The sequence below is a fragment of the Podarcis erhardii genome (genome assembly GCF_964252035.2).
Source record: "Podarcis erhardii genome assembly, chromosome: 6".
In the NCBI taxonomy this organism is placed as follows: domain Eukaryota; kingdom Metazoa; phylum Chordata; class Lepidosauria; order Squamata; family Lacertidae; genus Podarcis; species Podarcis erhardii.
In genome coordinates, this window is record NC_138510.1 from 51,923,657 (window position 1) to 51,938,130 (window position 14,474).

At 42.2% G+C, this 14,474-nt stretch overlaps 1 protein-coding gene across 2 annotated transcripts in view; it reads left to right on the top strand.

The window, feature by feature from the left end:
• Positions 1–1,239: 1,239 nt before the first annotated feature.
• Positions 1,240–14,474, top strand: part of RNF220 (ring finger protein 220) — a 325,409-nt gene continuing 312,174 nt past the window's right edge. Inside the window, exons 1-2 of one of the 2 annotated variants that reach the window (XM_081865514.1) lie at positions 1,240–1,331; positions 4,597–4,688. The gene's annotated coding sequence lies outside the window, so the exon portion shown is untranslated. Of the gene's footprint in view, positions 1,332–4,596; positions 4,689–7,831; positions 8,048–14,474 lie in introns of those variants that run through there. The other variant, XM_081865518.1, reaches the window with a different exon arrangement.

Here is a 14,474-nt window from a genome sequence, read left to right on the forward strand (position 1 = left end):
TACACAAGATCACTACCAAAAACATATAGGAACCAATTTTTATTTTAAAATATTTATATGCTGCTGTTCTGGGCAAATGTTGCTTTTGTAATATTTTTAAATAAGGTTCTGAAGCTGAAAGCTATATATTACGTTTTGCTGACATGGAATAGTGATTGATGTGTCTTCATATTCATTAAAATGTTTTCTGTGGGTTGTTTGCATATCTAGCTTCTGAAACATCAAAAGACTTCAGATTCAACTTGGCAAATTCACATATATGTTACAGATGTAATATGAGGGCATGGCAATGGAATCCAAACCCTTTTTTCAGCTGGACTGGGTGTGCATGGGGGGGGAGTGTATCAGGCAGAGAGGTGCCCCTCCACCCAGCCCAGCCAACCTCAAAGTTCAAGAGTATACAAAATAAAATGAATATGTGCAATTATTATTACATTTTTGACATTTGAAAAGCTGAACAAAATTATTTGAACACAATTCTGAATTCTGTAAAAAAAAAAAAAAGAAATGTACTTTTAATTTTTTTAAATGTACCAAATGTTGTTGACCCCATTATTTCAATGTTAAAAAGTAACGAAATTACATTTATATCTAATTATTTTGTGGGACTACCAGTGGTCTCCCATTGGTCAATATCTGCTTTGCTGCATCAATAGTGCTGTATCAGGTTCTTCCAGATAATTTACTGGACCCAATGTTGACATTATTATTATTATTATTATTATTGCAGAAACCAACATGTATTCTTATCAATTTACATTTTGAAGGTTCCTGCTGAAAATACTAAATGCATCTGACTTCCTATCCTTTAGCATGCACCTATCATACTTAGCCTCGTTGTTGACATTTTTCAGTGGTATGCTTCCCTGAGTAATGTTGCTGGGACTGCCATAATATGGCCATTTGGAATAGTGCAGCTGCTCCTGCTGTTAACAGGGAAGATGTAAAGTGCCTAGAGAGTTCGCCCCCCAGCTACAGCATCTCACTGATTTCAGAGGCTTGGAATGTTGCATCATTTTTATTTTGGAATATTGTATGTGTAAAAGGGGAAAGCTTATTGCTTGGCTCATTTTATTTCCATCATCCCAAAGTTTAATCGCATTCAGGGTGGCAGTGGGAAGGGTGATGATAAGCTAAGAGGTCTGACTCTGAGGTGACATAAAGTGTGCAAAAACAGTGGAAAATGTGCTGACCTCAGCTCAATTGCAACAGCACACTAAAAATTCTGCTTGGTTTCAGGCTTGTGGAACGCACAGTCACTATTGTGGATTTCAGCAGCTTCCGGAAAGAATGTGCTGGTCCAAAGACAACATATTGGGATGACTTTAATGGTGAGTGTCGTTTATTGGAGGGATCCTATGCAGCATGCTTAGAATTGGAGTCTTTGCAAGGAGTGAGTAAGGTGGGTTGTCTCAATAGATCAGGTAAGTATGAAGAGGGAGTAGGCAGGAAAGTTGGTAGTTCTAAATTAAATTAATTAGGTAAAGGGCTGCAGGACCAGGAAATGGAGCATGAGCAGATGGGCGGAATATGATGTAGTATCTGTGAGTTGCACATGTGAGGTGCTTTGATGAACAGACAAATTCAGCTAGCAGGAAGGAAAAGCAATACAGTATAGGAACAGGAAAGGACAGAAAAGAACCAATCACAGTAGGAGCAAAGCAAAGATACAGTAAAACTACTTGGGTCTGTGGAGGCCTATAATTTGCCAAAGACATGCAGCAGCTCATGGTTCTCTGAAGTCCACCAGTGGCTGATTAACCGGAAAAAAATGAGACACAAACTTATAATTGTTGCACTTTTCTGTTCAGGGGACTAACTGCATTTGACTTTAGAATTTGTAAGTTTTGTTAAAATGCAGGCACTTTGAAAAGGTCTAATACAACTTTATTGTTGAAATAAGAATATAAATTGTAATTGTGAAAATTTCACATTTTTTAAAGAAATACATTTTCACTAAGTCAAAAAAGTATTCAGACTAATAAACGATTTGAGAAAATATAAGATTATGCAGGTAACTAAAAACTATAGCAACAGCAAACAGTTATCAATAGTTGAGAAGGCATTGCCTTGTTTTGCTATTTAATTAATGGCTGATTGAATTCAAATATTAAGGGCAACAAAACTGCTGGGTAAAGCAATCTAAAATCAGAAAGTCAACAAAAATATAATTAGATAAAGCAGCACTTAAAAATCATTTTAAAACAGAAAGAAAACTACCCCTCCCCTCAAAAATCAGCAATAAGGAATTCCAGAAAAAGAAAAAGAAAAAAATCTTACAGCAAGCCAATCTAATTCAAACACATAATCCAGTGACACAATGACATACCTATGTTATACTATATATATTGCAAATATATTGCAAAACCCAATGACATCCCATTTAAAAAAAGATTTACTGGGTTAAGTCACATACATAAAATTAAAGTCATCTGTACAGTGAAAATGGAAGTTATGGGGTTTTTTCTCAGATGGATTTGCAATAAAGATAGGTGCCCATAATGAAGTTACAGGACGTGGACACTGAGGACCTGAGTTAGGGAGATTTGTTGGTCACCAGTTCTCCCTAGTGTTATACAGTGTTATACTGTGGAGGGAGCGGGTGGCTCTGTGGTCTAAACCACTGAGCCTCTTAGGCTTGCTGATCGGAAGGTCGGTGGTTCAAATCCATGTGACAGGGTGAACTCCTGTTGCTCTGTCCCAGCTTCTGCCAACATGACAGTTCTAATGCACACTAGTTCAAGTAGAGAAATAGGTACCACTGCAGTGGGAGGTAAATGGCATTTCCATGCACTCCGGCTTCTGTCAAGGTGTCCCGTTGCTTGATGTTTTCCTTGGGAGGGCTAGGCCCTAGTAGCCCTAGTGTAAGAGCCTCCACTGATAAGATCATCGCTAGGTGGACAGACACCAAGCTGCTTCTGAATTTCTTGCATAGAGCTGACTGCTTGGTAGAAAAAAAGAAATATGTCAGTGTTCTCCCTCATCTTTGTCAACTGCTCAATCATTAGCACTGAATGATCACAACTCTGCTCTGCTTCTTTGCTCTCCACGAGGACATGTTGATTTAGTCAGACTGTGTGGCATCTGTCAGTGTCTTGCATGGATTTTCTGATGCTTAATGAATTTATTTTGTAAAACAAACACCTTCTTGCAGTCCACACATCTATGGGTTTCTAACACATTAAGGTTGGGGTTCAGGCACAAATTATATTTTTGTTTTTACTTCCTTTTTTTGAGAATTGGCCAAATGTTTTCTCACATTTGTTACGTGTAAAAGTTTTGTTTAAGAGTAGCATTGCTGTGAGGCTTGATTTCTTACTGAGGTTTTCCCCACAAATCAGTCATTTATAAAGTCTTGCCTGTTAATAGATCTTAAGACAGGCATCCCCAACCTGCGGCCCTCCAGATGTTTTGGCCTACAACTCCCACGATCCCTAGCTAACAGGACCAGTGGTCAGGGATGATGGGAATTGTAGTCCAAAACATCTGGAGGGCCAAAGGTTGGAGATGCCTGTCTTAAGGTGTTTCACAAGGGTAATTTTCACTTTAAAGTTTTTCCCACACCAAGTATACTTGCAGAATTTAATTCTTGCTGGCACTTTTGGATAGATAATTACAACCTTCCATATTTTGAGTTGTATTGTAGGACAATATTGCTGTCTTTCCTGATATTCAGGTTTTGCAGAAGCTTCTCTTCCCCCATCATTCAGCCCAGACCCTGAGATCCTCCTCAGAAGGTCCTCTACTGGTTCCTTCACTACGAGAAGCGAGGTTACAGGGAATCAGGCAGAGGGCCCTCTCGGTAGTGGTGTCCTCTCTGTGGAACACCCTCCCTTCAGACGTCAAGAAAATAAACAACAATCTGACTTTTAGAAGACACCTGAAAGCAGCCCTGGATCAGGAAGTTTTTAATGTTTGATATTTTAGTATGTTCTCAAATATGCTGTGAGCTGCCCAGAGTGGCTGGAGAAACTGAGCCAGCTGGGCAGGGTATAATAATAATAATAATAATAATAATAATAATAATAATAATAGCAATAATAATAATAGCAATAATAGTAATTCCAACCAGGATTAAGCAGAGGATGTAATCCATCCCTGAGTTCCCACATTATGTTTCTCTTCAACCATCACTCATGTCTACCCTCGCATCACTCATGTTACTTGCAACAGATGTAGGCAGTGTATACCAGAAGTTTAAAGTGGATCAAATGCTTCCCTAGTGTGCATGTTTGTTGCATCATCCACAATATCTTGTCCTCATCTTCAAAGTGCAGCACTGGACTTTTTGGAAGCCCTTTGGAAGCAACTTTGAACCTTGCTTAAAGAGGAGAAAGTACTTTCCATTTAATGGAAACTGCTTCTCCTGCCCTGCCCTGTTCCTTAAACTTCTGATTTCAGCAGTTTAGAGGATCAACACAAAACAGCTTCCAAAAGATAATTTCTAAAAAGTGAGAACCCTGGCTTAAAATTTGCCTGGAGAAGTTCTCAAGAATCCTGAAGCACCTGGAAGCACTGACATGGACCATAATCACCTGTGTGTGAGCAGCTTATCAAACATCACTAAGCCTGGTTTCCTGTTGTTGGATACCCCAGCTCAGATGAACAGAAAATCCGAATCCTGTCCAGGGAGCAGCAAGGCAGAGCAGTTGACTGACTGCTGCATCCCATGTCTGCTGACTCAATAGGTGAGTGTGCATTTCTTTCTGGGGTTTTTTTTTATTTTACTTCAGTTTCAGGCTGGTATAGTTGAAGAATTAGGGCTCTTTGGGGCCCCATGTGGCTGCTGGTGCCCCACATCAACCCCTGGGCAAAGCTCTCCGAACCAACAATGCTCCTCTCTGGCAACAGAGGCCAGTGGAGCAGTAACAACACTCTGTCCTGCCTGCCCCACCTTCTACATTGTAAAGGCATCTGATCCAGCATGCTGTTCTCACAGTGACCAACCAGTTCCCTTGAGAAAACCTCGAGCAGAGATTGGGCTCTGCTACAATTAATACATTTTACAACAAATTCTGAACACAGGCAGTGAATGAAGGGTGCAGTTTGCCTTATGATGCAAGTTACAGGTCAGATAAATCCTGTTGATGATGGAGGTAAGGAGCCCATGGTCCAGACATTATGGGACTCTGGTTCCCACCCCCAACCAACATGACCAATGGCCAGGGATGAATGTAGGTGCAACCCAACAGGTTCACTATCCCTGGTACAGAAAATAGATATGGAGTTGAAAGGATTCCTTTGTATCTTAGCACAATACTTCATGTGAACATGACAGTAAAACACAGTGTTAAAGTCTTGCACCTGCCACCGATTTCTATGTGCAACAAAGGACATCACCAACCTAGCCAGCTTCTAAATCTGTTTTCCAATACGTCTTACTTTCCAGTGATGGTAAGGAACGCCATGGAATGTCGCCGAGGCAATTAGATCAGTGCCTGACAAAGTTTGTTGTTCTAAGTAAGGCTGATGGTAGCTAGGTGGTGGTTCTGTGCACAAGGAAACAGTGATGAATTTGGATATGCTGTGAATCAGAAAGTCCGGAAGAAGGAGAGCTGGTAATGATGCAGTGAAACACAATAACAATTTTTAAGGGTCTGGAATTACTTTCATATGGGGAGAGACTAAAATGTATAGGGGGAAAGGGAATATGACACACAACAGTACTAGAACCAGAAGCGCCAGTTAAAATCAATACACATAAAGTAAGTAACAAAACCAGTCTATGTAAAGAAGCCTCATATATAGCTCTGTTGGTCTCTGGAACTAACTGGTTAAAAAAAAACAAAAAACCACTAGAGCAGAGGTTTTCAACCTTTTTGATTCCACGGCTTCCTTAGCCAACTACATTCTTTCTGCAGCATCCCTGTGGGACTCTGGAGCTCACTTATATAACCCCTTGCCTGCAGAGCTGGCAGCCCCTCACCCCTTTTTGAACACTCCCTTATGGTGTAAGGGATAAGATAGCCATGTTCAAATATATAAAAGGATGTCACATAGAGGAGGGAGAAAGGTTGTTTTCTGCTGCTCCAGAGAAGCGGACACGGAGCAATGGATCCAAACTACAAGAAAGAAGATTCCACCTAAACATTAGGAAGAACTTCCTGACAGTGGACAGTGTTCGACAGTGGAATTTGCTGCCTAGGAGTGTGGTGGAGTCTCCTTCTTTGCCGGTCTTTAAGCAGAGGCTTGACAACCATATGTCAGGAGTGCTCTGATGGTGTTTCCTGCTTGGCAGGGGGTTGGACTCGATGACCCTTGTGGTCTCTTCCAATTCTATGATTCTATGGTGCTCCATCAGTCTCCTCTACTCTCAGCCCAGGTCGCTGAGCTGCCCAGCCCAAAGAGAGGTGCCTCCCAGAGGCACCATTTGCCTGTGGAGCTTGTAGCCAGGGCTGCTTCAATAAACAGCTGTGCAAGCCTTTGGGAGGCAGAGACGTGAGAGGGCATCAGTAGGGAAAGAAAGAGGGACAAAGGCCAGCGTTGCTCACAGCACCCCTGACCATCATTCAAGGCACCCCAGTGTGCCACGGCACACTGGTTGAAAACCACTGCACTAGAGTAACAAGGAAGTAAAGGACTATCTCCTAAGGTGGACAGGCCGAGTCCCATAGTCAGGCCGTATATCAAATGCACCTAATCTCTTATGGTACTCAAGACCAAGCGCTGCCGCCTATATGACTCTCTTACTATTAAAACTCAGACTTGTCATGGTGTTGTTCACAAGTGACACTTGTGTCCCAAGCACTCATGCTTAGAGAGTAAGTTCTATTGTACTCAGGGTGCTTCCAGGTATGGGGCTTCGTATTGTAATAGGGTAGTTTAGATATTGCAGATGGGTTGTTGGCAATAGTTTTTTTTAACTTTACTCACCCCTCCCACCTGAACAGGTAAATCTGGATTAAATAAGGGTTAAATACACACTGGTGTTTTGAAGCTATGGATGCTGTGAAAACTCTGCATGCATCCCACTATAAACACTGGCAGTGCCCTCAGTGTATCTTACTTATAAGGACAACTATTAGCCTGTAACACATTTTCACAATAGAGTTTGGAAAGGACCTATGAACTTCACTTGGGATATGTGTGCAGTATGTAGGTGTTGTCAATTCAGCGCTGCAACCAGATGAGAAATCAAATGTCCTGACCTGTAGCAGCCAATGTAGGCTTGACTTCAGAGTTACAGACTAATTTAAGCAAGAGGTGATTTAAATGTAAAGGGGGTGGGGAATATCAAGGTACTAAAACAAACAAACGAGATCGTCACCTTTAGTGTTACATGTGAATATGTCTATGAACAGACAGATAAAAGCGGTACCATTAGCACTGCAGGCCAATTTAAGCCTTTACAAAGGAGAATGTTGAGTGCTGTTGATGTGGGAGAAAGCAGAAGATCTGCTTTTAAATCGAAGAAATCACAGAAATGGAAAGGCAGATTTAAGCATTACTGGTGAAAAGAACTCCATCCTAGACGGGATGTGCTCGCTCACCCCCAACCACCCTGAGTTTGAAACGCGAAAACAGCTCGACCCTAACCTCCCGACCCCCTTCGCCAGCTCCCAGCCAAAGTTCATGCCTTGCTCGGTGTGGGGCAGGAGGGGGGGGGGTGACGGACGGGCTCATCCCTGAGCAGCTGTGCGTCCCAGCTGTGGACTCCATTTCCCAGGCTTCCTCCCTGCCCTAATGTATTCCGTTCTCAGGCCGGCTCTGTGCCTGTGTGTGTGTGAGAGAGAGTGTGTGTTGTGTTTGAGAGCGAGAGCGAGCGTGAGTGTGTGTGAGTGAGAGAGAGAGAGAGCAGCTAGGAGTCCCTGGGAGAGTGGAGGCTCATTCACTGATTAGAGGCAGCTTCGAGAGGCAGCGCTGCGCTCTCCTTGGCTCCCAGCAGCCGTGTCAGGCTCCTGCTCATTCCCATGCTGGCCGAAGGCGCTTGCACACACGCGCCGGGCTTAGCACGTCCGGCTCTCCTCCCCGCGCAGCAACAGACCAGGCTCTCGCTCTCCGCAGCCTGACATTAAAGGGGGACGCCACCTCTCGAGGAATTTCCACGGTGAGTAGCGGGAGATCCCAGGGGTGCATGCGAAGAAGCCAGGGGTGCATGGTGCATTGTTTGTGCGCGCGCGTGTTTGTGCCTAAACGTATGTGTCGACCTAACTTTCCAGCAGGGGATCTCCGGGGTTTCGATTCCGTTCTCTGCCCTCGTACTTTCCCCCCTTTCTTCTTCTTCTTCTTTTTTACTTCTCTTGCAAATGCGGGCGCCGATGTTTCGAAAAGTCAAACTTTCTGAACCAAGTTTGCCTCTCCATTTTTTTCTCCACGCCCAGCTCCTCGGCGCAAAATTCCCACGGAAGAAGATGCTCATCGGGGTCCAGGGGTGGGGATGCTGAAAAAGCGCGCACGCGGGGGGGGGGGTTGGAATTTTAATGAGTGTGTTTTTTTAAAACAACAACAAAAATCTGATCAATATGGTGCCCCCTCCCCTTTTAAGGGTAGCTGTGTTCCCGGGACTCTCCTCCTCCTCCTGCTGTTTATTTTACTGGGGAGGGGGTGGGAAGCAGGCGACACGGGGAGGGGGCTGGGTGGGATCAGGTGCCGGGGGAAGAAGCCTGCAAAACGCAGCCGAAAACCGCGCGGCTCCAATTAGCGCAAACAACATTTAGTTTTAAAAAGGAGAAAGAGAAGAGCGGGGGGGGGGGAGAGAAGCAATCCCTGTGCAAGCCCGGGAGATACTTCCCGGCTTTCCTTCGCGTGTCCCACGGTCTTTGGCTGAAATAACGCACTTTCCCCAAACAATACCCAAGACTCGGGGTGGGGGGTGGGGTGAAGAGGACCTTCGTCGAAAGGGACAAGCCTGCTAGTCTCCCTCTGACACGACCTAGGTAGATATTATTTTTTGCACAAAACTCAAAATGTTTAAAAATCCAGCATTTGCTCTGTGCGTAGAAAGCACCGCATAGAGTCAGGATCGTCTTCCCCCTATCAGCTTTCAGTTTTACTACGGAGCGGGCGCACATGTGAACTTTGAGTATTAGAAATTACATAACCGCAATTAAGGCGTACTTTCCGCCTTTTTTTCCCCTCCTCCTTTTGTCCCAAGTTCCTTTTCCTTGCCGCGATGGTTGCGCACGTGAAATGCAGTTTGGAGGAAAGGTTGAAGTTCGGACAAACAACTCTCCTTCCTTCAAAGAAAGTCCCTCTCCGCCTGCATTTTTATCTCCGAGATGCAAAACAATTTTTTAAAAATTGGTCGTTAGTTGTTTGTTTGCAATTATTCTCCTGCAATGAATAGCATAGCAAAAGCGATGTTGTGTTGTAGGGTCAACACCGGTGCAAGTGAGCAAATAGAGAACCCGGCTGGGAACCCGGTTGGCGAGAGGAAGTGGAAGGAAATTGGAATATGCATAGTTTAGCTGGGCTTCCTTAGCAAAACTTTCTTCACATTTTCAGCCCGAAGCCGAGGAACGGCCAGCTTTTGAAATGAAACAACAGCAGCCGCTGCTTGCAGCGGGGTAGGGAAGTCAGTACAGAGGTTGCAAGGAAGGGGAAATAATTCCTCACCTTGTAGATCGAAATACATAAAAAACATCTGCTTGGGCACAATGAAATCATTAGGCAATGTCCAGTTCAGGAGTTGCATTGAATGCTTTCGCCTTCCAGGCAGGAAACGTGCAGGGAAGGAATTGTTGCAATAAATTCAAACAGCACGAGGCATCCGCACATTTGATGAGCTTTGTTGAGTATTTTAAAAAGAAAACGAGCCTTGAACAGACTGCAGAGATTGGGGTGAAGGGAGATAGATCTCTGCTCCCACTCCACCCGCCCCGCACATATTTCCTGGAAGGAATGAAAAATTTGATTCCTTTGCAAAGTTGCGAAACCGATTTTGCACAGTTATTCTTCTTCTTCTTATTTTTTCTTTTGTCGATGCAGAGCATTTGGCGGGGGTGTTCAGTGAAAAAAGTGACCAGGCGTGGCCGAGCGGGCGTATTAGCGGGGAATTAGTTTCCGATTCCTGTATCTCTCCAATGCACTTTCTGAAATCTCTACCCACTTTTTTTCTTTTTTTATCCCCGATGTGGAGAGGACAGTGTGTATATAAAACATGGTTTGAAGTTGTAGTAAGCCGACCGAATTCTTTTCGTGCTCAGTTTAGGCACCGGGAAAAGGACAAACACCTGTTTTGATTTGCAACTGCAGAAAGTGGGAGAAGGGCGGGTTAAAGCTCCTCCTATGAAATTAAAAGCGTGCTTGTTTTCTGCTTTTGCTGGAAATTGGAGATTTCTGGAACAGAACTTTAAGATCCAAATCGATCAAGTATTATTTCTCTACCAGAAAACTTAAGAGTTTGAATAGTTTAATTTTACACTCCACCCCCCCCCGCCGCCGCCGCTTAACTGTGGAAGCGTTGTGCGTCCATCTCGTGCCCCTTTTTGGGTCGGGGCTGGAGGATGAGATGAAGGCCCCACAATTTGCAGATCAGAACCTCCTTACTTTGTGTTGTTTACCGATGATTAACAAACGCCTTTTGGCGGCTTCGACTTCTGCAAGTTATTACTTTGCTTAACAAAAGAAGGATGCATTTTGCAGGGGTAGGGTGGAAATCTGTTATCTGTTTTACTACCTTGGCCCGTCCCCGTACTTGAATTTTATTTTCCTTGTTATTTTTTTGTTGTTGCAAAGCCGGGGGGGGGGGAGTCGCAAAGCGAATTGGGGAGAGGCGAGGCGGCCCCTTTGTTGTTGCGCCAAGGGGCCCGATTCACCATTGGTTTCATATAAATGTGAATAGATCTTCGTACTTTCCGAACTGGCATTTTGGTCGCCGAAAAGGCAGTGCCCTTATTCCGCCTCGCCCCCTATCCCGGCCACCGTCTCATAATCTAGTTTGGACACCCACAATTCCAAAACCATCCTGATGTTTAGTGACAAGGAATACAGACCTATAGATTTTCTTAATTCAACACTGGGATCTCCTGCTTGTTCTTGTCCTCAATCTTGCATTTGTTTTCATTTATTAGGAGGAAATCCAGTTTAGTTTGAATAAATAATCCAGTTGCACACTAATTCCCCCCAACAGCTGGGATAGTTTTGTTTTATATTATCAGGATTTTCTCAGTAGGAATAAATCTCCAAATTCCTGCTTCTAAAATTATGTGATTACAAAGTAACAAGAGCTCAACCTGTAGTTTCCAACTCTCTGTTCTTTCCTAACAGCTTGAACTCTTAAAGAAAAAGTTATTTCTTTCTCTCCGCAAACTGCAGGAATTTATTTTTTTTATTCCATTATTTTATTTATTGGAATTGGGAAATAGCAGGAGGATCACAAAAATGCAACCTGTTTTAGTAGTACGGGATGTGTGGTTTATATGTTTTAATTAAGAATGGCAAAGTAATTTGTTACACAGAAACTCTGCCTTGCTTTTCTGGGTTCTGTATATTAATATAAAATTTATATTAATTAGCAAATGAGTTTTCCACCTGCAGCTTGTGACCAACTCTGTTTATCCACTTGCATGATGGCTAGAAGGATGCATGGTGAATTCTGCATTATCTTAGCCTCTCTTCATTTTAGTAGTTCTCCTCTGGGGTAATTAAAAATAACATAATAATTAATAAACAGAGCAACCAAAACCTAAGCTGTGGATAACATGTTAGATTTTGTTCTAAGTTGTGGGTTTGTTTTTGTTATGAATAAAGGCTGAAGCTTTTAATTGGGATTCTCTTGGTCTTGCCGCTTCACTTTGCATTTAAGTAATCGGTGCAAATGACGGGTGTTCTTGCAAAGAAACATGCTTATCCATAAAGCCAAGTGGTGATTTTGAAAATATAAGTAAACAATTTTTTAAAATTATTAATATTATTATTATTTGTGTGCTGATCTAACTCAGATACCCAGTGGACAGTTTATGTAGCTTCATAGATTTATCTCCACCCCCATGGCCTCCTCCACTCCTTGTTTAGTTAATTTAACAAAGACTTTTTGCAATCTGTTTGGAGTTTGTCTGATGCCATGGAAAAGTATCTGCTGATTTATTTGGTTGCTTTTCGATTTCTGTCGCTAGACCGTCTTTTCTCTTCCTTTCAGCGAGGATGTCAGCTGTTATTACTTCCTATTGATCCCTTTGCAAAGTGAGAAGTGAACTAAAATTAATGTCAATTCCACTGCTTGGATCAATAGCTGGAGTTATTTTAATCTGGATTTGCACAGGGTGCTAAATTAAAAAAATCAGCATAGAGGCAGAAAAGTAACAGTTACTTACTTTGGCTGTGCCCGCTCCCTTCCAGTCACCCAAATGTTTCATCAGGCTGGTTATCCTGCAATCCATATTTTTTTAATTAAGCAGGTCAGTTAGTTTTCTTATTTTGGGTTCCATATTTAAAAACCAATGACATTTTGACATTGGGAGTGTATTATCTATAGATTTTCATAATGACTGGCCTTGCCGCAGCCTCATCTGTACATGCTCCTAATGATGGTGGTGATAGGGGATAATCGTGTGGGGCAAAGAGATGGTGGAAAAGAAGGTAAGAGACAAGGAGAAAATGGGGGAGAAAAGGATGCAGGAGGGTTTTTTTAAAAAAAATAAACTTGGCTTGGTGCAATATCATAATATGTTGATTTATTCTCTATGTAATGAAGTTTGCGAACGAATAGGGCGATTGGAGTGATTCACAGTATTCTACAAGGAGTGTCAAGTGTGGCTTCCAGATTACTAATTTATGAAATACATTTAACGTAATGAGGTGACAGTGGAAGTAAAAATAGAAAAGCAGGCACAGAGGCATTAGTAGTGTGCTCTCACCCCCCTCATTTATTTAAATCCTAGAAAGGCTATGGTTTTCCCTCAGTCCCATGGGTCAATTCAGATATTAATAGTGTATTTATGTATTTATCTGGGTAGGGTGTTCCCCTCCCTTTAAAAATAATTGAAAATGAGCATTCAGGTCTCCTATCCCCTGCTTCACCTTCACCTATTATTGCAGTTTTTTGTTTTAAATTTGTTTGCTTGCTTTTCTGTGACAAATCAGCTATGCAGAAAACAGTGCAGAAGATAACTCAGATTCTCCGTGGCATCTTTCTGTCCATGGCTAGTACTTGACGGAAAGTTATTTAAAATTTGGAAGCGACCAAAACTTTGTTAATGTGAGATCTATAATCTGGTGATTTAGCACTGATCTGTATCAGGAAGGGAGCCAAATGAGGAAGAGGCGAGATGATGCCCTCTCATCTTCACACTTAATAACAGTCACTGAGCGTCTGGATACAGAATGGGAGAAAAGGAAATGTTACTGCTGGACAGCATGAAAGGCACAGTCAGGATTCCACAGAGTTTGTTAACCTAGCCTTGCTCATTCACAGAATACAAAAGCCACTCCATTAGAAAAGAGACTCTTTCAGTAAGTTTTATTTGCTATGTCTGACCTTCTGGATCTAACAGGCACATTTTGTAACAGCTTTTTTATTATATGATTTTTTTGTGGCCTTTTGAGTGCCGCAAGGCTAGCACATTGTTTTAAAGTAACAGTTCTCTTACATTCAAGGGCATTGTGGCATTCTGAATGGTTGGCAGTGGAAGCTTAAAAAGTGGAGGGGGGGGTGGATTCTAGGTTGAAGAGGAGAGAACGTGATTTTGATTTCAACTCTAAAAAGGGTTAGAGGGAAAGTTAATTTTATTATTTATACATACATGTAAATGTAAATATCTGTACTGATACTTTGCGAGTGGGGATAATAGGTTACTTAGAATTTGTAAGTAATTTAAAGGAAAAGCAAGCCTAGACGTTTTGTTAACATTTTTCTCTAAATGCTAATGGCATATCCAGGACAGTTTACAAATCTACTTAAGCATGAGCGCATTAGGAAGTAAAATTACTGATCCATTTTGTGCTGTCCTCAACCTAAAAGGCAGATGCTTGCAAGAGATCATATGGCACTGGCTCCCATTACGATTTTAAATATTGTCAGAGACGCCAAGCACTTTATTGATGAAGTTGTTGCTGCTTTCGTAAAAGCACACAAACACCACATGGAACAATTCAGAGAAATGTATAAGAGAGGCATGTTTATGCCCACATGCACCATTGAATATAAAGTGAAATCTATAACTTGTATGTATATCTGCACAGGTAAATATTCACATGGGCCTCTACAACAGAAAACAGATACGGTTTCTACATTATTTTTTCTTAATGGGCTGTGCAGATATATGCAGAAATGCTTGTTTGTAAATTGTGAATAACTTACCAAATTTTTAAAATAGTAATTACTTTCTTTAAACATAATAACCTAAAATTGCCACCACTGATTTCCACAGTCCAATATTTCCCCCCATATTTTTGTCTGTAAGGAGTCAGGTCATTTGCCTTTCATTTGCTCATTAAAGATTGTTTTCATCCCATATAGCCCTTATTCAGAGCATTCAGTCCCCACAAACCACTCATTCTGAACATGCACTAGTTTCTTGCCCTTCTTACAGCAG